This window comes from Chlorocebus sabaeus, chromosome 15 (assembly GCF_047675955.1).
Source record: "Chlorocebus sabaeus isolate Y175 chromosome 15, mChlSab1.0.hap1, whole genome shotgun sequence".
Lineage (NCBI taxonomy): Eukaryota > Metazoa > Chordata > Mammalia > Primates > Cercopithecidae > Chlorocebus > Chlorocebus sabaeus.
This window is the reverse complement of record NC_132918.1, coordinates 55054412-55080166: the sequence shown is the minus strand read 5'-3', so window position 1 is coordinate 55080166 and position 25755 is coordinate 55054412. Positions and strand designations below refer to the sequence as shown.

Below are 25755 nucleotides of genomic sequence, written 5' to 3'. Positions count from 1 at the left end.
GACAGGTGTCAGCTTAGCAGAGAATGATATGGGGGCTCCCTCCATGCCCCCAGAACCTATCGCCTTTCTACCTTTTCTGCTCCATGCATATATATATGAGAATGAGAAATAGCCAAGGCTTTTGACCTTGATCTTTAACCTGCAGTTTTAACTCTGTTATGCTGTTTCTTTGTAACCTAGCATTAAGAGTTTTTACAAGTGGGTGGGTAAAGCCAGCCCATTAAGCTTGGAAGACACTTCCTAGACAACTGGGAGAGGATACGTCATGTGAAGGAGATCTTTCCCAAGTAAGTACTCAAATCCTTTTGTAAAAGTATCTCCTCGCCATTCATTTTTTACAGCAAATTAATTAACAATTTTTCAGCAAGCCCAACCCTGACAGGTAGGTATTTGGAGCCTGAGTCACTTCCCCGATCTTTCCCTCTCCTTGGTGTATTTGTTGTGCTATATGGAGCTTGAAAGGCATTCCCTTAGAAGAGACAGAAGTGGCCAGGCGTGGTGGCTCATGCCTGTAATCCCAGCACTTTGGGAGGCTGAGGCAGGTGGATCACTTGAGGTCAGGAGTTTGATACCAGCCTGGCCAACATGGTGAAACCCCATCTCTACAAGAATATAAAAATTAGCCGGGGGTGTGGTGGCACACGCCTGTACTCGGGAGCTACTGTACTCAGGCACCTGTACTCAGGCCAGCTACTCCCTCGGGAGACTGAGTGAGGAGAATCACTTGAACCCAAGAGGTGGAGGTTGCAGAAACTCGAGATGGTGCCACTGCACTCTAGCCTGGAAAAAGAAGAGACAGAAGTAACACCAGGATAGTGTAATTCTCCCTGGGTCTTTATCATTTGCAAATATTGCACTAAATTTCCCTAACAGCAAGCCTATACCTTCCATGTTCTTCTTGCTCCATCAGGGCTTTTTAAAAACCCTTTTGCTTGTCTTTAGCCTTTCTGTTTCCTCCACAAGCTTTGGCTTGTTCTGATTGTTAGCCTTCCTGACACTCTTCTCATGGTATGACAGGCCTGGGCCAGCCATCGATTCCCATTGTACCCCATTCCTATAGGATTCTGTTCACCTCACTGTGTAAAAATGTAAATACATTTTGTTCCCCAGATTTTGCACCTTTGTACATAGATCTCAAAGCTTTTTACACACTGTGACCCATTTACTGGATGCTTACACCTGAAAATATCTTTGTTTTCATATTTATTTTATGCTATAGTGGTTATCTTCCCTATACTTGGGTTCCTGGTTTTATTAGACCGCTTTCTCCCTGTCCCTTCACATTTGGGGTGGAATCTCTCAATTAGGTAGGTGTTTCCTGTCAAACAGGTCTTCCCAGATTTAGTGCAAAGCACTCAGTAATCTCTGCCAGAAGTGCTGGTATCAAAAGCCACAATCTAGAAAACCAAAGCCTGCTGACACCAGGTGTAGCCAATACTTCAATTTTCGTTCCTCATTATTCTCCACAAGTGGGAACCTTTAAAATGGAGCATGACATATTTATGACCTCTGTCCACCTCTCCCCTTAACTTTCTGTGTTTTTTTATAGAGCCTCCCAAGACAATGAAGAGATATGGCAGGGTTCTTCTGCCTCCAGGACTCACAGCTTCATATGTAAATCTATAGGTGTGAGTGTTGATCAATACCACTGATATCTCCTGGTAGGTGTTGGCCACATTCTGCTTGCCTGCAGAATGCCTGCTTGCCTCCAGCAAAACAACTCACCCTGCTCCCTGCTTCAGGCCACTTGGCTCCCCAGAAGGGAATTGGTCACCAACTTCCATGACTCACCTCTCCCTCACTGGGTGGGAACAGCCTTGCTCATTCCTGCCAGTGCCTGCCACTGAGCATGCTCCCTGACTGTTGAGTGTGGAGCACTGCTGGGCAGGCACACAAAGACACTTTCCTCGGCCCAGGCGGAGATGCTTCTCCTCCACCAGCTGCTCCTAATCACTGTTGTACTCGCAAGCTTCTTGAAATTGGCTTAAGCCCCCCTCCCATCTTGAAAGGCTTTCTTTCTGCCTTCCTGCCTGGCATGCATCTTCCCACTGTCTAGGCACCCCTTCTCCTCTGCAGTGTTGAAGGAGCCCCAATCAAGGCTTGCACCATCTCTGCAAGCAGGGGGAACCAATTGTGCTCAAAGCACCCAGTGCTCGCTTAGGCAAGAAGCTGAACATGGTACAGTCCACAACAATTCTCTAGGCATTTGGTTCTCCTGGCCCTAGAGTCCTTTGTGGCTCTCTCTGCAAAGAAGCACTTGTTCACCAGTTGGTTCTCTAGAAAGCCTGTTCACAGTTCTTCTAAGAGTATAGTTCTTAAATCAGCAGAATCAGCATAAATCAGCAACCTCTTATGTTAATAATAATTCATTAACTCTCATGAGCTCTCGGCTTTAAATGTTTAAGAAGCAACAAACACAAAACACACAGGAACACCTTACACTCACAATGGTCATGATTTTCCCCTCACCCCTTCCCACCCATGCCCCTTTGCTGGGTCTTTAGAACAGAAACTCAGCTGGGCTTTTTCAAGTGCTCCCGCCCTTACCTAACCCATGCCTTACTTTTCCTTCCAAGGCCTCAAGTCTCACCTCTACAGCCATGGAATTGTAGATACAAAATGAACCTTAGAGGCAATCCCATCACTCCCATTTTTTATCTGTAGCAGGTACAAATTTTTCACTCCCCAGTCTCAGAGGTGAAAAATATAACTTTACTATAATTGAACTTAGTTTTGTTTATTTTTGTTTTGTTTTGTTTTTTGAGATGGAGTCTCACTCTGTCACCCAGGCTGGAGTGCAGTGGCGTGATCTTGGCTCACTGCAACTTCCGCCTCCCGGGTTCAGGCAATTATCCTGTCTCAGCCTCCTGAATAGCTAGGATTACAGGTGTGCACCACCACACCTGGCTAATTTTTGGATTTTTGGATTTTTTTGGTAGAGATGGGGTTTCATCATGTTGGCCAGGCTGGTCTCAAACATCTGACCTCATGATCCACCCACCTGAGCCTCCCAAAGTGCTGGATTACAGGCGTCAGCCACCGCACCCAGCCAGAACTTAGTTCTTAAGTTCTCATTTCTGTTTAATCTTGCCAATGCAGAGTAACTCAGTCCTTTTCAGGTTTTTTTCTCTCAGGTCCTTCTGGGTTAATACTCAACCAGGTCAGGATTCTCCCCCTGTTCTCCTCCTTTTACCCAGAATCTAAGTTCAGGTGGGGGACGTGTGAGGGGCAGCTTATGTTTCATTCTGGCATTTGACGAAATGGGTGTCAGTTGGGCTTGCAGCCATTCTCTCACTGTAAGTCTCTGGCAGGACAGCCAGCTTCTCGCTCGGTCCTCAGCACCTGGCACCCGTGTTCACAGCTGCTGTCAGCAGGCCTTCAAGGCTTCTACTCGCCAAGTTGAATGGGTTGTGTTTGCCTCACCTAGGTATGCCAGATTTAGCAAATAAAAATGTAGAATGGTCAGGCACAGTGGCTCACACCTATAATCCCAGCACTTTGGGAGGCCAAGGTGGGCAGATCACATGAGACCAGGAGTTTGAGACCAGCCTGGCCAACATGACAAACGCTGTCTCTATTAAAAATACAAAAATTAGCCAGGCGTGGTGGCACATGCCTGTAGTCCCAGCTACTCAGGAGGCTGAAGCAGGAGAATCACTTGAACCTGGGAAGCAGAGGTTGCAGTGAGCCGAGATCGTGCCACTGTACTCCAGCCTGGGTAACAGAGCAAGACTCCATCTCGAAAATAAAGTAGGATGCCCAGTTTAATTTAAATTTTCAGTAAACAATGAATAGTGGGTTTTTTGGGTCTACCTACCAGCTACCTTTCACTACTTTCTCACAGAAGTAGAGGAATCCAGTCATCCCTGTCTCCCCCAGGGAGGCAGGGGCCCTGACACAGATCATCCTTCTTGTCCTGTGGGTGAAAGATAAAGCCAGAGAGAAAGCCACCCCTCTGTGTGTGACATCCAAACACACTGTGCCCTCTTCCTCCAGGAAGCAGGGGCCGAGCCTACACCCCAGAATCCAGTCCTTAAAAAGTCCCTTTTCATGTTTAACAGGTATAGTGTTTCAGTTTGGAATCAGGAAAAAGTTCTGGAGACAGAGAGTGGTGATGGTTGCAAAACAATGTAAATGTACTTAATGCCATTAAATAATACACTTAAAGCGGTAAATTTTATGGTGTGTACATTTTAGCACAATTTTTGTTTTAAAGATCTGTCTTCATGGAGGGAAAGGAAGTAGGGAGAAGACAAGGACTGCCTTCTTCAATTATGGATTAAAAAGGCAGGATGTTTAAAGTTTGCACTTTGGGACTCTGTAGTCATTCTTAGTTAGGGTGCATTCATTTCCTCCGCCCTTCACAGTGCTTTGGCTTCCTCAGTGCTTGGCTGGAGGCAAGATGGCTACAGCTGGTCTGGCCTCACAACTGTGTGTGCAACAACAGCTGTAAAAGGAGAAAGTCCTGATGCTGCTAGGAGCACTCCTAGAAATTGATGTCCCTCCCCAGAAGTCCCAGTAAACCTCCTCTCACAACTCATTGGCTCAAACTGGCTCTAATGCCCATTTATTACTCAATCCTTGACAAAGAGAATGAGCATCCCGTAGAACCAATCAGGCCCAGCTCTGCAAGTGAGAAAGGGTTGTCTTCCCTTGAAGCAGTCAGCTGTCAGGGAAAGGTGGAGGAGTGTTGGATGCCTACATAAAAATGGGTCTGTTGGGAAGCGAGAATGGGGAGATGGATGCACTAGGTAGAAAAGCCAGCATCCGGTGCATAGGGGCAGGGTAGAGCAAAATTGCACTTGCATTGTATGGTGCTTATTTGGGTGTTTCCAAGGCCCTCAGAAGGAGAGAAGAGAAAAGAGGGATGGAGGGAAACTGAGAGAGCCAATTACTCCATAATGGGACACCTCCTGTGACCACAGAAAAATCAAAGCCTTTAATAAATTCTTCTCAACCAATTGGTGTAAGCTCTGCACAGCTGAATCCTCAGATGCTCTAGGCCTTTTTCACTGTACCCCACCCCTACCCCAGCCACCATGGAGCCTGTTTTTCTCAAGGATTCCTGATGGTCCCCGAGATACTTCCTGCAGGTGGGGTGCTTTCTATGTCCTCAAATAAGAACACCTGTTAGGCCAGTGTGCTTCATAAAGGAAGTTCTTTTTAACTCTAATGACATAAACATGCAATTGGATTGATGGGATTTTTAAAAAAAATTTAGAGTGAGGCATGAGGCAAAATTACATGGATTTGGGAGAGACTTAAAATGAATGTAAGCCGGGCGCGGTGGCTCACGCCTGTAATCCCAGCACTTTGGGAGGCTGAGGCGGGCGGATCACAAGGTCAGGAGATTGAGACCATCCTGGCTAACATGGTGAAACCCCGTCTCTACTAAAAATACAAAAAATTAGCTGGGCGCGGTGGCGGGCGCCTGTGGTCCCAGCTACTCGGGAGGCTGAGGCAGGAGAATGGCGTGGGCCCAGGAGGCGGAGGTTGCAGTGAGGTGAGATCGTGCCACTGCACTCCAGCCTGGGCGACAGAGCGAGACTCCGTCTCAAAAAAAAAAAAAAAAAAAATGAATGTAGAAGTCCAAGATGTTATGACGCACTTAGAAGCAGTAAAATAAATGGAATAATAAAAGTAGAATTTGGTATATAGTATTCTTTCAGGTCTGGGAGCCCACAAGGAAAGAAGCTTTTATAAGAAGTTTTGAAAAGCCGGATAAAATTGTACAAGTGTATCTAATCCAACAGAGATTCTTTCTAAAATAAGAAGTGAAAAATGTGGCTTCCCTAGGGGAAGGATGGAACCTTTCTAATAATATTTGCGTTTAAGTTCACAGGTGCAGAAATTGAAGAGGATCTGGAAAAGGTAGTTAAAATCACCATGCTGTGCAACAAACAAAACATATGTGAGGTGACATTTGTCTGAGGAAATTTGTGCCCTACTTCCTCCAGCAAATATGCCACATATGATTTAAATAAACTTTTTTAATATTTAAAATTATATAAATTTTAGATAGCATGTCTATGACATGGTGATGTACACTTATCTGTGTTTGGCAAAGTATGTTAGTCAATTTTTTCAACAAACATTTCCTAAGCATCTACTTTGTATTTTGAACTGCCTTTATATGTGTATAAGTTTCATATATAAATATGGTATTATCAATATTTTAAAAATATCTGAATCAAGAACATGTTTTTTCCACCTACACATACCCTTTAAAATATGTTCACACCAATGCATTGTGGTTAGTTTTACCTGCTTGTTTCTTGAATTGTTTACTGAAAAATGGGACATCAAATTGTTTCTAAATTAATTTCAAGGTTTGCAGCAAAATTATAGCTTTTACAGACATCAAAGCAATAGCTCAGAGCAATTGTAAAATAATAAGCAAATAAACTAAACTAGGAAATGAATATGGCTATTTTAATTGAGTGTTCTTGTTCATTATTAGAGAGGATAAATAACATAAATTCTCATGTCAGTCATTTTTACTTATAAAAAAGACTGTGATAATCTTTAGTTCTGTCTATTGATCACTTTTATAAACTGGCGTTTTATTATATTACTTGTATTAAAATTTTCTCTGTAAAAATCGTAAACCTATTTCCATGTGCTATCTGATCTGTATTTATAAATAGAAATTTGCTAAATTTACGGTACTTTGTAATCCTTCATAAATTGAATTGTTCATCAAGTTTAATCAATTTGAATTATTTATGGCTATAATTGTGTTGAGTAAGAAGTGACTGAAGTTAAGAAAAGCTGGCCATAAATTGAGCAACATTAGTTTTAAATGGAACTCTTCCATCATGGATTTCATTGTTCAGCCATATGAATAGCACTGATAAAAATTATCCATGGTGAGTATAATCATTTTTATTTAATTATGTTTTACCTCTGTCAATTCACAATGGCCATTACTCTTTAAATATAATGCATCTGTTTAAAAAAAATTCTCTGGACAGCTGTGGGTTCAATTGTGCCATCTTTATGCTATGTCAACCAGGAAAAAAACAGCATGGAGTATTTAATTCATGGAGTTTGGGTGGATACTTGCAACCAAAATAAAATTCTGCTTATTGGGTGCTTGTTGCCAACAAACAAATTTTGCTGCTACATCAACATCTTTAAATGTAGCTCTGGGACTGTGCCATTGGTTGTTGGGAGCGCAATCTGGCAGCAATCAGAACACCTGGAGGAAGAGTGCCAGCCAGGGTACGTAAAAAGAATTGAAAATTGCAATCTGATGGTGGCTGTTTCATTCTCATTTTGACATGTGGTTAGTAAGTGATGAAAGAGGATCAAGGAAGATCTGTTGGATAGAAGAGGTCTGTGCACTTTCCACTATACACTGCCTTAGTGATGTGTGTGCAGGAATTCAGGCCAGGCCACAGGCAACATTAATTGGAGGTCCATCCTTCCTGCCTGCTCATTCCCAATGATCCTAGACCCAGTAGTGGTCTATGTATTGTAGATAACTTTCACTTCCATCTTTGCCCCTTAATTTACATCATTGCCACCTTCCATGACACCTCTTAAATTACCCTCTTATGTCCCACTCCTCTGATTATTTCTAATTCAGTTGGAAAGTTAAACTTTCTCAGAATTTGGTTGGCAGTGGGGTATAGTGAACAGAGTACAGACTTTGGCTTATTATCAAAAACACCTGGATTTTGATCCCAGGTTGTCTCAATCTTAGATAAATTATCTCACTTCTTAATTTCCTCATTGACAAAATGGGCATAATAATAATATGTGGGGATAATGACATATCACCAGACTGTAGAAAGGAGACTCCATGCTTCAGCCACACTGGCTCTCACTCCTGCCCCCTGACATCTTGCTCCTCTGTCACCTTGCTGAAACAGGGAGATTTTTCCCAGTTTGTTGCTTGTCTCTTAAGGTTGCATATGTTGACTTTTTGACACTTGGATTTTTTTACAATAAAAAATGAAACCAGAAAAAAATAATAAGATGAATATGTAATAAATTTCAGAATGTGGAAGTCTTTTAAAGCATAAAAGCATTGGAAATTATTTTTACATAATCCCTGCCCTAATGAAGCTTATATTCTAGCTATTCTCACTTGTCTATTTTTCCAAATAAACTTTAGAATAAATTTGCTGTTGTCCCCCTTTAAAATCCTATTAGTAATTTTGACTGGGATCATGTTAAATTTAAGTGGCAAGGTGATCCATGCTGGAATTAAGGCCTTTATCAGAAAAGCAAAAGTTTTTCCAGAAACCCCTAGCAAAATTCTGCTTATCTAGAATTGCCCAAAACAGTCACACACATGACTGCCCTTCCCTGAAAAGGAGGCTGCGGGATGATGTTTAACTTCTAGACTGCAGAATGGAGGTGGGAGAAGGGAGATAAGGATGGATGCTGAGTGAGCCCACCTGCAGGCTCTGTATGAAAGAGGGAACCAGAGGCAGGAGCTACTTCCATGAGCACCTTTGCAAGATGGATGACAAGCAGCATCGCTGTTTGCTGAAAAGGTCACTCTTTGTCCCTCTTTACTGCAGGCAACTAAGCTGCTTTGACATTCTAAGGACTTGAAACAACTACTAGGGATAATGTCGGTGCCTTGCAGATCAAAAAAGTGTGGAGCAGCCATCAGAGCAGTGGTCTTTTGGAGGCCTCTCTCAAATGCCTATACGTGTTGCATCTTTTGGCAAATGCTATAGGTTGCCTATCCAACCAGCCATATCCCATTCTTCATAGCTAACAGAACCAGAGTTTCGTTCTGGTAGCAACAGTCGCAGCACCCATGGAGGAATCATGTTTGGTCATTCATGGCAGTTGCGGCTCCATTTGGCCAGTGATTGGTCTAGAGCATGGCCCAACTTTGGCCAATGAGATGGAAGAGGAAGTCTCCTGGGGGTGAGAGGGGTTCTAGAAAAATATTGTTTTGCCTAATAAAAAGATACATCCTTGTGAGAAAACCTGTTTCTCCCTGCCCCCTTTTCCTGCTTTGAACATGGTAATATGTAGACATTATGCTTGGAGCTGTAGTTCTTCCAACTTGTATCTAGAAGGCTAAGGACAAAAAGCAATTTTTCCAGGTTAGCAGAATGGAAACATAGAAAGAGCCTAGGTCCTTGATGATTTTGTTGTATGAGTCAATGTATCACACATGGAACTGCCTACCTCTGGACTAAATATATGAGAAAATTAAGTGTCTTTATTATTTAAATCACTTTTGGTGGAGTTGTTTATTACTTGCAACGAAAAGCATTTCTAACTGATATAGCCCTTAAAAAGGAGAGCAGAGGAGAGCCACGTGAGTCGGCTAATTCTTGAGTAAAGAACTAGGAGGGAGAAGATGTCAATAGAAGCTAATGAACTAGCAAAATCTAGGTATTCATATGAACATAACTTCTTCCTTACCCACAGGCAGTGAGGCCTAGAGACAATCAAGTTATATCTATAGAGTAATTTGAGAAGAAATGACATGTTTATACAATACATGCTTCCCTTTTAGGAAGATGGTGTAATTTCTCCACTATTTAAATCTCTTCTATCCCTACATTCTCTATTTTTTTCGTATGTGCCTAAACTATTTCTTGTTAGGTTTATTGCTAGAGATTTTATGTTTAGGCTGTTGCCTCTCTCAAGATGTCAGGGTTCCCTGGGGATCTGTCTTCTGCCCTTTTTTCACCCTATAATTGCCCTAAATGACAGTACCTCTTCCTCCCACCCCACCGAAACCCTACTTCAAACTGCTACTTCTCCATTCTGGGCAAATACACTTAACCTCCTACGAACATAGTCTTTTCTCGGACTGTTTTTTTGGAGGTCATCCAACCCTGATTGACAGAAAAAGGTAACATTTGGAATCCAGTAAGCTTGAGGTTAAAATATGTCATGTCAGCAATTGCTAAACAACAGTACATCAGATTAGGTCAAGAATTTGTGAAATGTTTGTGCCAAGTGAAATGTCAAAGCACAAAGTGTGTGAAGGAAAAAAAATCTCTGTGCCAGTCAAAATGTCATTCTGTCCTGCAGCAAGTAATTTATTCCTTTCTGTCATTGCTGTTCTTGTTTCACATGTATTAATGCTGCCTCTAAATAATTGAAATTAATAGTGCCATTATCAATGGTTTGGAGTAAAAAACTAAAGAGCTAATTTAGAATCACTCAGTCAATTTGGGCTCATTTTGAAGATGGAAATTATTGACCCAACCTTAAAAATAAACCCCTACCTGATTGTCCAAAGCGTTTATACTGCAGCCATTATTTGTTCTGTTAATTTTTGTAGTGTATATAAAGAAGGCACAGAAGAAGATAGTAGAGAATGAACATTTTTTTAATGCCGTATCTGAAGAATTACAAACAAGATAGAAATGCTATAAATAGGATTAGTAGATCTAGGTAGGCTTCAACAAATGGAATGCCAGTGGCTTGTTGAGTCAATTATGAAGCAAAACCTCATAATGTTCGTCCCCATTTTCCCCACTGGTTTTAATTTCTAAATTGGCAGAGCTTTCCAGAATATGGCTCTTCTCCATGCCATTTGCTTTCTCTGAGAGCAGCTTTCTGCTGCACAGTCATGGCCAAACAGTAGGGAACTGGTCCTGCTCTTCATGCTACAGCTGGCTGGTTAATAAACCAAAATGCTTCTCTGTAGGCATCAGGGCCAGGACTAGGGTGAGGCGAGCAAATGCCTGGAGCACAACATTTAAGGAGGCACTCACTCTCAGGTGCTTCCTTAAATGCTGCACCCTGTGCAGCTCACGTGGCTCACCCTAGTCCTGGCCCTGGAAGGCATTACTGCTGTCCTTGGAATTGAAGAAAGGAGCTTGGAAGTAAAGAAAGACTATAAATCTTCTGACAATAAAAACTGTGTTCCTACCCCATTATTCGAAATTTTACATTCCAAATTCGAAGAGTAATGAGAACCACATATTGCTAAAAATGGAAGAAACTTCCCCAAAAGGAGCCCAATTAATGACTCAGAATGGGCTCCACAGCATGAAAGGACTATGTGGGACCACCATGTTCCAGAGTTCAGGATCCAATTTTCAGGTTTGGATCTCAACTTTATCAGAGACTTGGTCAAACTGAGCAAAACTGGACAAGGAAATTAAAAATCACTTGGAAACCCAATTTACTAAATTAGAATTGTAGGTCTTTTCCAATAGCAATACCCTCTTGTTTAATCTTGAGCCACCCCTCCTCAGAGTTACGGTACCTGGAACAAAGTATTGTCATCAAACGGCTGCAGTTGGACACCCAAAGAACAGAGGGGGGTGTATGGCAGGGTATTCCATCCAGGCCCGAAAATCCTGCCTCACCCCAGAATATTAGTCTCTGTGTATCCAATACACAATATGAATTTTGCAGCTACTATGTACTCAGCAAACTCTGTCAGGTCAACCTTCAAAAGAAATCTCAGTCCAGTACTTCACGCCACCTGCACAGTAACCATCTAATTCAGGTACCATCTTCTCATGACTAGAGAAATGGAATAGGCCCCTAACTGGTCTCCCTGTATCCACCTATTGTTCATTCTTCAGCCAGCAGTCAGCCTGATCCTTCTAAAATGTAAGTCAGATTACGATGCACCTCTGCTCAAAACCCTCTCCTGGCTCTCTTCCTGTCAGAAAAAAAAATTCCAAATTCCGTTTTTTGGCTGCAAGGTCTATGAATCTCACCCCAGCTTCCTCCCTGATTTCATTTCCCACCTCTTATGCACCTCACTCATTGCACTCTGGCTACAGACATTCATCCTGCTCCTGGGACATGCCCCAAGCATACTTCTGCCTCAAAATCTCTGCACATATTCCTTCTGCTTGAATAATTTATTCCCAGATCTCTGCATGGCTCCCTCTGTTTAATGCTTAAATATCTATGCTTAAATGTCAGCTTAGAAGCTTCCATAACCACACTATCTAAAACAGCAGCCTTTTAACAGTTTCTGTTATTTTCTGATGTATTTTTCTTTAACTATCTAACAAGTTTTCTATCTCCTCCTAATAGAAGGTAAGCTTCACAAAATGTTACTTGTTTTTTCGTTTTTTGTTTTGTTTTTTGTTTGTTTGTTGTGGTTGTTGTTTTTCATTGCTATATCCCCAACACCTAGAACACTGCCTGGAACATGGTAAATGCTCCAAATCTCTTTAAAAATATTTGTTGAAATAAGAATGAATACATGTAGGTTATGTGATTCTGGTCACTAGAGGGTGGTATTCTTTGGTGACTTAGGACTTATCCCTGGCCTGGACAAAATAACCTTTCAAGACTCTCTCCCTTTGCTTTCTGATGTAGTGGATGAAGTATGTGAGAAAAATAGAAGGATCAAGGTGAAACCAAGATTTTTAGCATGAGCAAATGGAAGAATAGAGTTCTATTTATTGAACCAGGGACAACTATGGGAGGAGCAGATTTAGGGGCTGAAAATCAACAGTTCATTTTGGATATAATAAGTTTAAGATACCTCATATATATGCAGGTGGAGATGTATAGTAGGCAATTGGATATGAGTCTGTGGTTCAGAGGAGAGGTCCAGGTAGAGTATATAAATTTGGCAGCATGTGGAGTATTTAAATTCATGGATTATATGCAATCCCCTGGGGGTAAGTGTAGATAGAGTAGAATTCTGAGGTCTAAACCCTGGGGCACTCCAGCATTTAGAATTGAGGGGATGAGAAAACACCAGTGAATGGGCACTATAAAGGGGAGGAGAGGGAAAAGTAGTAGTTGAAGGAGGATAGGAGTCTAGGAGGACTCTTCTAAATATGAGAAATGTTAGTATATCCAATGCAGTGGAAATGATCTGGTGAAGCGGGGGAAATTAAGGATGCAGGAGAGAAGGACAATTGCAAGAGCAAGTTTCTAGAGTGGGAGAGAGGGGTTGGATTCAGAGTAGAGTCTTGAAAAGAAGCACAGACAGTTTGCCCATCATAGCACGAGGAAAGGCAGAATCTCTGAGCACAAATGCCAGAAGGTAGGTAGATGTGGTGGTAGGATCTTGTGGAAGTTCTTTTCTGGTTGCTTCTGTTTTCCTCAGTGAAATAATGGATTGGAAGTTTCAGTGAGATGGGAGAATTGCAGGGAATCAGGTGTTCAGAGGAATGTATTGGGCAGAGATGAGGAAGTAGGATGTTGAAAAGTGATGTAGAATGTTTGGGGGGATAGTGTAATTATCGAAGTGACTGGGCTGAGGGTATGACCATAGAAGTGGTGACTGAGGTGGGAACGGAGACAAAAACTACAGAGGTGACCGGCCAGGATATTGATGGATGGTCCTTTCTGATATAACCTTGGGCTGATACATGTGTGAGTAACATTAGCTGCTGTTCCCTGAGTGCCTCCTAGGCACCAGAAAATTCATGCAATTCTCTCCTTCAATCCTCACAACTCTACAACAACCCAAAAAATTGGAGATTGTTATCCTCTGTTTCATCAAATATGAAAAAAGTTTCATTAACTAACTCAGGGTAGTATAGCGACATGGATGCAGGATTCACACTCAGGTCTTCTGACCCCTAAGCCGTGTCCTTGCCCTTGGCCTGCACCATACATCTCCAAGTGCACCACCTGCAAGCTTTAGTTCATGGCCACAAGTTACATGTGAGTTTGGCCAGGGCCAAGAAGTCTTTAAGTCTCAACTTTTGTTGTTTAAGCCTCAGCCAAAAGACAGATCCAGAGGCTGCCTGCTTCAGTCTCCTGAAAGAATAAGCCTTTTTTAACTTATCTAGGTTAGTGTCACCTTGAGCACTGGAAACTAACATAAGAAGGCAAGTCTAACCATCATAGTTTGTTTGGGTTTGTTTGCCTCAGGCCAGGCCAATAAAGTCACCCCCTGAGGCAAACAAACCCAAACAGATTGTGATGGTTAGACAAAGACCTTTGTCTTACTATAGCAGGAGACCCTTGGAAAATTCTGTAGTCCAGGGCAGGGGACTTCTTGCTCATTCACAATATGGTAACCCCTCTTCCATCTGGAAAAATAGCGAGGCCGGATACCCAGTCACTGGTATTTCTAAAATGTTCTACTGCAAGGCCAGGGCTTCCTACTCCTAGGAGATAATTTATACAAGTGATATGTAAAGATATTAGAGATGGCTGGGCACAGTAGCTCACACCTGTAATCCCAGCACTTTGAGAGGCTAAGGCAGGAGGATCACTTGAGGCCAGGACTTCAACATTGGCCTGGGCAATATAGCGAGACCCCCGTCCCTACAAATAATTAAAAAATTAGCCCAGGAGTTCAACACCCGAAGTGATCTATGATTGTGCCACTGTACTCCAGCTTAGGCAACAGAGCAAGACCTGGTCTCTAAGGGGGGAGAAAAATACAGACATGAAAGTTTCCACAAAATTCACCTATTTTTTGCTGCAGTTAGAGAAATTTGTATGTTTTTTGCTTTGTAATAATTCTACTAGAGAGTGGGGAAACCCTTCCTCTCAGTGCTGCAAATGAGAAAAAAGAACAGTGTAATTGGATGCCGTCATTGCTAATCATCTAGACCAGAACCAATCTAGTTCTGTTGAACTGGCTCTAGTCCGATAGAACTTTCTGCATTAAATGTTCTATACTTGTGTCTTCCAATTCAGTAGCTGTTAGCCACACATGGATACCGAACACTTAAAATGTAGCTAATGCAAGTAAGAAACTAAAATTTCAATTTTATTTAATTTAAATTTAAGCCATATGTGGCCAGTAGCTGCCATATTAGACTAGGTAGCTCTAGATTATAAAACAGAAGTCCAGGCCACCTCAGCCCTTTGAACACAGTGACCAAGTTTGTCCACAGAACCTTGCAATAAAGACCCTTGCTTGGTCAGCTCCTCCTAAGAAAAGACATCTCCACTGCTCACTCCTTTTCAAACAAAAGATAGAAACCCCATGTGATCATTTTCTATTACTGCAACCAAGTACCACAGCCTTGAAGGTTAAACAAACACGTATTTATTATCTCAGTTTCTATAGGCCAGAAGTCCATGTACAGTGTAACTCAACTGGGTTCTCTGCTTAGGGTCTCACAAAGTCCAAGACAAGGTCCCAGCAGGGCTGTGTTCCTTTCTGGATCTCCAGGGAAGAATCCACTTCCAAGTTCACACAGGTTGTTGGCAGAATTCTGTTTCCTTGTGGTTGTGGGCCTTTGTTTCTTTGCTGACTGTCAGCTGGGGGCTGCCCTTAGTTCCCAGAGGCCTGTGTCTGGTCCTTGCACATGGCCCCTCTTTCTCAGATGCAACAGCACATCAAACCCTTCTCATGCTTGGAATCTCTCTGATGTCCTACTCTGCCCTTAGCTAGGAGAAGGCTCTGCTGTTAAGGGTTCACATAATTCCAAGGGACCCACTCAAATAGTATCTCTATTTTGAGATCAGTTGATTAGTAACCTTAATTACATACGTGAAGTCTCATTTGCCAATTAACATAACACAACCACAGCAGTAACACCAGGGAGCAAAAGTTTTAGAGCCAAAATTCTGCCTATCACAACCTAATAGCAGAGAATGGAGAAACTAGTGAGGTTACAGTTGGTCATTACTTAGTGCCTTCTTGAGTAGAAAATAAAGTGAGCTTGTTGAAAAAATAATTTTTATTTATTTATTTATTTATTTATTTATTTGGACAGGCACAGTGGCTCATGCGTATAATCCCAGCACTTTGGGAGGCCAAGGCATGTGAATTGCTTGAGCCCAGGAGTTTGAGACCAGCCTGGGCAATGTGAAGAAACCTTGTCTCTACACAAAGTAAAATAAAAATTAACTGGGCGTGGTGTTGCATGCCTATAGTCCCAGCTACCTGGGAAACTGAGGTGGGAGGATCAACTGAGCCCTGGAGGTTGAGGCTACAGTGAGCCATGATTGTGCCACTGAACTGCAGCCTGGGCAACAGAGTGAAACTGTCTGAAAAAAATAAAAAATAAAAAATATTTAGACTATTTTTTCTTAGAGTCCCAAGCCATTTGTCTCACTTCATTATTCAAACAAACTGGCAAAGTGGTGCTCATTCCCAGTCTCTGTCAAGGATCCTCAAGTATTTCAGGTTACACTCCTTGGAGGGTCTTAATCTTCAGGATAACTTCCAGCAAAGGCACAAGAGCTGTTACATCACTTTGGAGATCTTTCTCATCACAGGAGAATCTACCAGCGATTCAAGCACTCTTTCCCGGTTTTGCCAGTGCTGAGTTAGATATTAAGTCATGATAAGGACAACCTGGCCTAGAGGCTGTTAATTAATGAACAAACCTCATAGGCAAACTAAGCTACTCGGCTCCAGTTAGCAAATTCCAGTAAGAAAATGAAGTGAGTGGAAAAGTACTTCCTGCTAATTAGGTGAAATGAGACACTGAGTTTTCAAGTTCTGAACAAAGAGCTGTTTTGTGTCTGTCCTCCTCCTGGAGAGATGGAAAGAAGGTATCTTTGGGCCAAGAGTTCTGAGAGAGAGCTGAGAGAGGATCAGGCCATTACCTGAAAAAGTGAATAAAGGACAAGCTGATGCATTTTCCAAGAGTGAGTGTACATGTGGTCTGGGAAGTCTCATGAGAGAAATCAGCTCAGAGGGCCACGGTGTTGAGAACCAACCACTGGTTTCAGAAAGTCGTCATTCTACGCCAGGACTGCGGAATCTGTCAACTTCATTCCCTCCAACATCTCTGCCCATTGTATCAGAAGCCACTTAAAATGCACCTGCAGGTTAAGCCCTATTACAGACTCTGGGAGCCAACTATCTTTGACAGGGGTAATGAAAATATAGAGAAAAATCTTCTACCCAGCTGGCTCCACAATTTCTGTTAGAGGAGAAACTATCTTGTTTAGGAAAATACCTTGAAATGCTAGGTGGGAAGAAAGAGTGAGCCCTAGGACTGAGGTTGGCAGGAGTCAACAAAGAAGCAGCTAAATTTATCTGCTTAGAAAACGTAAAGGGACTTGGAGTAGGAGTGGGAAAGAGGAAGGAGATGGAGGAGAGAGGAGATTAGGAAAGAGAGTTCACACAGTGGGAATCTGGAGTCTGGGAGCTGGCAGAAATGATAAGGGGGACTTTTAAGAACAGGGCTGTCTGATATTAACTCTACATCATCCATTGTCTAGTACTGATCTGTAGCTCCCACCAGCAGTTAAAGTTCTACAACATGCTGCTAACTGCCGTGAGTGGTGCTTTCGGAGGAAACCAAGGAGAAGAAGCTAGGTCCCTTGATTTGATCCACATTGGGGTGGGAAAGAACTCAGCCAAACCTGGAAATCAGAGCAGGAATGACTAGGAAACTGTTAGCCCATGGGACAATGCATAACCTGGGAGGGCACTGTACTTCCCCAGGATGGGGCTTGAATCAATCTTAGCAGATACTAAGAGTCAGGGTGACCCCAACTGACATCTCAGTTGCATAAAGATTCAATTAGCCACTCAATGATTCAGTATTACATCTGTTTTGTTGCTTTTTCTATCTTGATTTAATATCATGGTTTTCCCAAAATCTGAATGTACAGTTTCCCGCCCCCCTCCCCTTGGACCAAGTTTCTAGCTTCACATCTAAATCCCCGGCGACTGGCCTCCTGCCCACTACAGGTTTCATTGAGATGTGGTCACCCTGACAATAGAGAGCAGGTGTCAGCAGACCCATTGAGTGATGATGAAGAAGATTCTTAGGAGCAGCTTTATTATATGATCGTCAGGTCAAGCTAGTTTGGCTAACAAGTTTAGGGGCTGAACTCTTCACCCTCCTAAGGCTGAGGACTCTACAGATGAGACCCAGTGCTTCGTGGAAGACACCAAGGGATGAGAACATGTCACCAACATAAGGAAAAGTTTGGTTAATTTATCAGAGCCCTTGTGTAAATACACTTCACAGAAGGCCTGGGAACATGTACAAGTCTCCTCCTATCAATTAAAGTCTAACAATTCTACCCTCCTCACTTGAGACTGGTTCATGCTACAGCACAAAATAACCTCCCAGCCATGTTGCATTCATCTGGGGGCCTGGGCAGAAGCCTATCACTGCTGCCCAGCCCATAAGGGTGGGCAGCGCCTAGCTTCAAACACTACTGACACCCTTTCTGCATGAGCTTACACACCTCTTATGCCTGGGACCCATGTTTTGCCTCTCTCTCCACTCTGACATGCTTTGCCTCCAGCCTAAATGCTAGCCATTCCAATGGCCTATCTTTTCCTGTTACCATCACCTCCAACCTTCCCTTAGCTCATCCTCCTTCTTCTTCCTCTCCTTGACTCAACCCCTGCTGCTGGCCTTCTGGAGCCCTCATCCGTTGGTAAACGTCTTTTCTTACAACAAAAATCTTTCCCCTTTGGTCTCCTTTCTCCTCCTGCCTTAACTGAAACATGACCCTTGCAGAAGCACATTGCCTTTCCTGCAATCCCCTGAAGTGAGGATGTTGATTCTTCACACATCCTAGTGCTATTTAAGGGAACTGACATATTTACTCTTCTGGCTCTATATTACCATATTCAAACTTTTATTCTTCATTGGCTGGGAAAACCCTTTACCCTGTTTTGTGGCAATTGGTATCTATTCTTCTCTTCATCATTCACTCCACATTCACTAGACCTCCATCAAGCTCTCTTCCTCAAATCCTGCCAAGATTTCTGGTAGCCATTAGCCACTTCCTCTCCTATAGCTTTATATTAAATGTGATCATTACCCATAACTAGTTCAACTCTGCCAACTTAAACTCTGATGTCACACCAAAAACCGTTACCAGTCCATTTTCCAGTTCTCTCTTTTAAAGAAAACAAACAAAAACAATTACTCTTTGACCTTATTTAGAGTGCTAATCCATGGATCCCTCTATGTGATTTTATTCTATCTCTCATCTGCCTTCAACTGTCTCACCTACTGAGACCCTATGTGCTATCCATCAAACCAGTATTTTACCACTATCTTTTATCAATCCATTCAGATATAGAAACAGCTGAGAATAGGTAAGTTCATCTATAAATGAAACACTAAAAACAATGAACACTGTTCTATGTAACGGAAACACTAATGACAAGCTTAAGGTTTTCTACCAGGGTCTGGCTAATACTTAATGACTAATACGTCAGAACAAAACCACATCAGGTGCCTATAGATAAACTTTGCTTGGATTTAGATAGAGCCAAAGATATACATCATTTTCCGGTTGGATTTTGAGCAGTATTAGAACAGTGGAACTAAGAGAATCCTATTCGGAAACAACTTTTTTTGGAGAATCCTATTCAGAAACAACTTTTTTGGAGACAGGATCTCATTCTGTCACCCAGGCTGGAGTGCAGTGGCTCAATCACTGCTCACTGCAGCCTTGACCTCCCAAGCTCAAGTGATTCTCCCACCTCAGCCTCCTCTCTGTACCTGCTGCAGCAACACCTGCCCCAGCTACTAGTGGAACAGAGACAGATATCTGGGGCCTGCAGTTCTTATACAGGCCTATCACTGGATGACTGACTCCAGGAAGACTTCCCAGAAGAGAGCCTGGGCAAGCTGCAGGACCCGTTCTCTCTGTGCCACTACCATACCATCATGATCTGCACAAGGACTTGTCCCACGGGTCTGAATCCAGGGAAGGCTGCTGTGGAAATCAAGAAACTGATGGCAACCCATAAGGAGAAGAAAGTCTCAGCTTAATTGTTTCCATGCTAAACATGACTTGTAACCAGTTCAGAGCTGAACATAATTTAGATCTAATTTGAGTTCCTGTGAAGATCTTGATTTTCCATGAATACAGCATGCATAATAAAAATTTTAAGAAGTAAATAGACATTATTCTACTTTATTAACAACAACAACAAGAATACTAACTTTCAAATCAACTCTGTGCAGGAAGCTTTGACCTAGACAAGTAGGCCTTACTCTTCAGGTGGCAGTCACCATTGTCCTCTTCCTTTTCCCCTATAAGCCATGGCTCTTTGGAGTTGAGTTCCAGAATCTCATAAGAAGACAACTGTCAAAGTTTGCATCTGGCAAATGGTTAGGAAAATGGTTGCTAGGAATTGTAATAAGGAATAGGAATGTAGGGGGAAAAAAAACCAGAGATTGGGGAAAAGCATCAACAATAAAAGACAAAAATCTAAGTCAAGTGCAACAGACTGACCTCATTTACAGGCCAGGGACTAAAGAGCCATAAGAAGGGCTCACTCAAAGAACTGGAGAAAACACAGTGAGGGGACACTGGGTAGAAGAGGTTCGCTGAAGCATGAGGGAAATGGAAGCAAGGGTCCACCTCAGGAAACAGGGCTGGCAGCATCAAGGTATGAAGCAGACTCCATTCACCTGCCTGACATGCAAGAACAAGGCTTTCCATCCCTCCACAACACCTGTTGCCAGTGACTTGGGCACCCAGGCACAAGGCTTGAGAAGAATTAGTCCCCTCCCTGATAGGGGATGGCTACAGGGAACCTGCCTCTCCACCTGCAGGTTTAAATGCAGCCAAATACTTATACCCGGATCCCACTGATTCGTGAGACTAAACCCTGTTGATCTGCCAGTCTCTCCTTGGAAGGGGTGGCATTCACAGGAACAGCTTTGATGGCACATTGAGGTAAACAGTAATAATACTTAATTCATCCATTGATCTTTTACTGAAAATATAATATGTATAAGTGAAACACAAAGTCAGCCCCAGAATGTCTGCAAGATTATAGCTGAGGTTTGCATTGAGTTTGCTACCCCCAGGCAAAGGGAGGACCTAGAATTTTCAAGCAGGGCTAAAGCAATCACTTTGCTGGTATGTGCCAGCCAAGTGACTAACACCCAAACATGTTTAATATGAAACAGCACTAGGAGACTGCATATAGCCTCAGGGAGATCAGCTGCTAACCAGCTCAAATTATAGCTGCAATCCCTCATATGCAGCCACTTACAGTGTCTCTCCACATGTCTTCAGAGGCACACAGCACTGTGTACAGGAAAAGGACTGCCCTTGAGGTTGAAAGATCAGAGTTCTTGTTCCCATTCTGTAGCAGTTTGTCATGTGACTTGGATCAGCCTTGTCTGAAAAATGAGGCTGAAGCCTTGTCCATAAAATGGGGCAACACCTTCCCTCTCTGCCCTCTGTGGTAGTTTTAAGAATCAAGTGAAAAATATTATGAGAATTAAGAGATGATGACAATGGTATAGAGCTATGTACCAAGTATTATATTACACACAAGTATCATAAATCTCCCTCTACATTTTCATTGGTACTAGAGGGAATTTCTTTCAATGGCAGGGATGAGGAAATCAAAACAATAAGATTTTGGGTTCATGCTTTAATATCAACACCATTGAAAGCACCAATTTAGCTGTTTATTGTGGACTTTTGTCATCCCAGGCAGTATGTTGGAGTCTTTTCAAAGAGAAGATTAGACCTCCCTCTTCAGTGTTATCTAGGGCTATCAATTAGACCATCTCTGATATTTTCCAGCTGGTGCTTTAAAGAAATTCCTGTTTGAGAAATGTATACAAATATTTCTCCCATCTGCAATTACACAGGCAAGAAAATAAGCAAAAGAATTTTATATTTCTTTCTTCCTCTTTTCTTCTTTTTGTTTCTATCCACATGTATATCTCACAGAGGAGCTAGGGTGCAGTGGATGAGGTGGGTGAGGTGAGGAAGACACTTGCTTCAAGTGCAAAATTTATTGGAGCACCCAAAAACTCAAAAATGAAGATATGTAATGTTTTAATGCAATATTTTTAAATTAATGCAAAAAAACACGATGATTTACATATCAAAAATTTAAATAAAGAACAGTTACAATACCATGCTGAGACATTTTGAAGACTGAGGCAAAAGGAAAAATCAGTAATACCGATCCTTTAAAATTTTGATATTTTATTCATCATGGATTTTTGCATTCATGTTTATGTAATCATAGTAGCAATACTTTTCTTTCTTAGGGGCATTTAAAATTATAGTTTGCCTTAGTATCGGTGGCATCTTGGATTTGGTTAAATGCTTTCCAGGCGATATCTGAAACAAGCATAACTCCTGGCAACCAAAACTCAACTTGACTTTTTCTCCCACAGTTTTCTTTAAACATTTATTCAGTGAAAGTCACCTTCCCTCCTCCTGAATGAAAACTGGGAGTCCCAAGGCTTTCCTATTCACTCTTAAATAATGGAAAAGCCTCACAGCCATTTTAAGTCACAAACACAGTCTCAGTTCAGTGATCAGAATGCACAATCCCAGGCCGAGCACGGTGGCTCATGCCTGTAAACCCAGCACTTTGGGAGGCCGAGGCGAGAGGATCATGAGGTCAGGAGTTCGAGACCAGCATGGCCAACCCTGTCTCTACTAAAAATACAAAAATTAGTCTGGCGTGGTTGTGCACGTCTACAATCCCAGCTACTCAGGAGGCTGAGGCAGGAGAATTGCTTGAACCTGGGAGGCAGAGGTTGCAGTGAGCCGAGATCACGCCATTGCACTCTAGCCTGGGCGACAAGAGCAGGATTCCATCTCAAAAAAATAAAATAAAAAAGAATGCATAATCCCCTGAAATCATTGAAACTTACAACTTCACTTAGTAGTAAATCTCCCCTCTACCAGCTGAGCCTGGAAACCTGCAGTAGGATGGGAAGATCCGGCCTTCTGCTCTCTACCCTCCACCCCTCTCACCTCTCTCTTCTACTCAATACCTAATGTTTTGTTCTCCCCGAAAATGGAAGGAGTTTGGCAGGGAGAAAGATGAAGGGAATAGACTAGTTCTTACCTCACTTGATGGCTTCATATTCTCTGGATGAGGAAGATGGTTAATAGGGACCCTTTCTTTCTAGACATCTTCATTGGCTTGTCAGAGCTTCCCGATGGGACCTTCTCTCCTCAGTAATGGTTATCCAGCTGGGTGGTGTGTGTGGATGTTTATTATATAATTAGCTGTACTTTTCTGATGCTTTATTTTTAATTTTCTTAATCAAAAAAATAAGAACTGAGAGGAAATCAAGGGAAAGAATTCTAACTCCACATGAAAACAACCACCTTGATCGAGCCTGGGACAGCATGGCGGCGCCCATGTAACCCGACCCGTGCTGCAAAGGGAACGGCGGCGGCAGCGCGGGCCCCGCGGGGGTTAGAGGTCATCATGCTCAGGGTCGCGTGGAGGGCGCTGAGTTTGATTCGGACCCAGGCCCCAGTCCTCGGGCTGCCGGGCGGTGGGAGCGCCAGGTGTCCTTTCAACTAGCGGGTCCTGCAGCCTCGAAGTCTCCTCCTCCAGGCCCCGCGCGGATATGTCGTCCAGAAACCAGCCCAGCCTGGGCAGGATGATGACCCACCTCCTTCTACACTGCTCAAAGACTACCAGAATGTCCCTGGAATTGAGAAGGTTGATGATGTCGTGAAAAGACTCTTGTCTTTGGAAATGGCCAACAAGAAGGAGATGCTAAAAATGAAGCAAGAACAGTTGATGAAGAAGATTGATGCAAACCCGGAGGACACCAGTTCCCTGGAGGCTCGAATTGTTGTCTTGTCCCTCAAGATCCGCAGTTATGAAGAACACATGCAGAAACATCGAAAGGACAAAGCCCACAAACGCTATCTGCTGATGAGCATTGACCAGAGGAAAAAGATGCTCAAAAACCTCCGTAACACCAACTATGATGTCTTTGAGAAGATCTGCAGGGAGCTGGGGATTGAGTACACCTTCCCCCCTCTGTATTACCGAAGAGCCCACCGCCGATTCGTGACCAAGAAGGTTCTGTGCATTCGGGTTTTCCAGGAGACTCAAAAGCTGAAGAAGCAAAAAAGAGCCTTAAAGGCTGCAGCAGCAGCCCAAAAACAAGCAAAGCAGAGGAACCCAGACAGCCCTGCCAACACTGGACCAGAGACACTCAAAGACAGCCAATAAATTCTGTTTAATTATTTCAAAAAAAAGAAAAAAGAAAAAAGAAAACAACCTTTGCTGAATAGAAACGTGCCTTATCAGTCTCTCTCTCTTTCTCTCTCTCTCTCTCTCTGTGTGTGTGTCTGTGTGTTTACGTGTATTACCAATCATTTCTCCTCTCCTGCCTTCATTTTTATCACCTACACAGGCCTAGAAACATAAAAGCTTGTCTAGATTGAGATTAACTCCCTTGCCCTGTCACATGCTAGTTTATTTCTTACTCCTTCTGAATAAGCAGAGCAATACACCACTGGTTTCTAATTTCTTCAAGAATAAATGGCCCTGGCCAGAATCCAGTACACTCCCAGTCTCCTGGGACCTCGTCAAGAGAACTGGAACATCTCTGCCCTTAACCTCTAGGGCAGAGAATCAGCAAGAGTCCCACAGCAAGAAATGCACTATGAAAACAGCAGTGTCATCAAAGGCAGAAAACATCTTTTTCTCACCACTGAGAGTTCCACTGTACTGCCTTCCTCCAGGCATTGGAAAGGAAGAGAGAATGTTGCAGAGACTAAATAGTTGCTCCCATCTTAATAAAACAATTACTTTTATTGTTTAGCTTCACAATACCAACAATATATTACTAATATCCTTGAATACTCCTCCATAGCAAAGTCTTCAATATTCTGACTTACCAGTAATATTTAAATGCATGGTTGTATTTTACCTTCTAGGATCTATGGAAGTTGAAACTGGAAAACAATTTCAATTCTTACACATTCAAAGGCCTTGCCCAGATTCAGGATGATTCAGGATGTCTACAGCAAAACACTTTTCCAACATGACAAGTTTCAGGATCATAAGGAGGAGAGAACAACTAGCTATGGGTAGGTTATGTAGACAAATCAACAAAACACAGAGGGAAACCAAGACAAGGTCCAAGCCCTCTGTGACTAGGACTGGTTTTTATGGCTGAGGAGTTACTTACACCAGCAGACTAGGCCCGGGAATGCAGAGCATTAAGTGTGGGAAAGAAAAGAAGCATGGAGGGCAGAATGCCAAGCATCATTCCAGGAGTCGGGGTCTGCACTCATCCATATTCCTCACTTCCCTCAACCTCCTTCTAAAGCCTGTTGCTGGGGGGTTCCTACAAAATAAGGGAAAATGGTGGTAGGTGAGGCAAATTAAAAAGTAAAATGTGAAAAGTGTGCAAGATCTCACAGAACAGAAATAGATTCCTCAAAGCCATGAACTCAGATGGAGGAAAAAAAAAAAAAAAAAAAAAAAAACCTGTGTTTTTATTTTCACTAATCTGTAAGTGAAAATCTAGTATTTCCTTTATTTATGAATGGAGGTGATAAATCATTACAGTATTAGTTGTACCCATGACTGTCACCAATAGAATTCACAGATATTTTCAATTAACTTTATGGTGTTGTAAATATCTTGAAATATCATTTTTGTTCAATGTTACTATAAAATTATGATACTAAGTAAATCTGTCACTAGATTTTGATATTTAATCTGTTAACTAAAAATTTTGTACAGTGGTGTACCACATAACTATCAATCAACAACAAACCACATATACCCGGATGGTCCCGTAAGAGTATAATGGAGCTGAAAAATTTCCTATCACCTAGTAACATTGTATTAATAGCTGTCACAATTTTGTAGCACAACCCTACATTCTTCATGTGTTTGTGGTGATGCTGGTATAAATAAATCTACTGTGCTGCCAGTCCTAGAAAAGTCTGCCACATACAATTATGTACAGTACACAACTTTTGATAATGATAATAAACATTATATTACTGTTTTACGTATTTACTATACTTTTTATCATTTCAGAGTGTACTCCTTTTACTTACCAAAAAAAAAAAAGTTAATGTACAGCAGCCTCAGGGAGGTCCATCAGGAAGTATTGCAGAAGAAGGCAATGTTATCATAGGAGGTGACAGCTTCATGAGTGTTAACGCCCCTGAAGACCTTTCAGT

At 42.4% G+C, this 25755-nt stretch overlaps 1 pseudogene; it reads left to right on the top strand.

Moving 5' to 3' along the window:
* Positions 1-3260: 3260 nt before the first annotated feature.
* LOC103241632 (small ribosomal subunit protein uS15m pseudogene) lies at positions 3261-23797 on the top strand (annotated as a pseudogene).
* The last annotated feature ends 1958 nt before the right edge of the window (positions 23798-25755 follow it).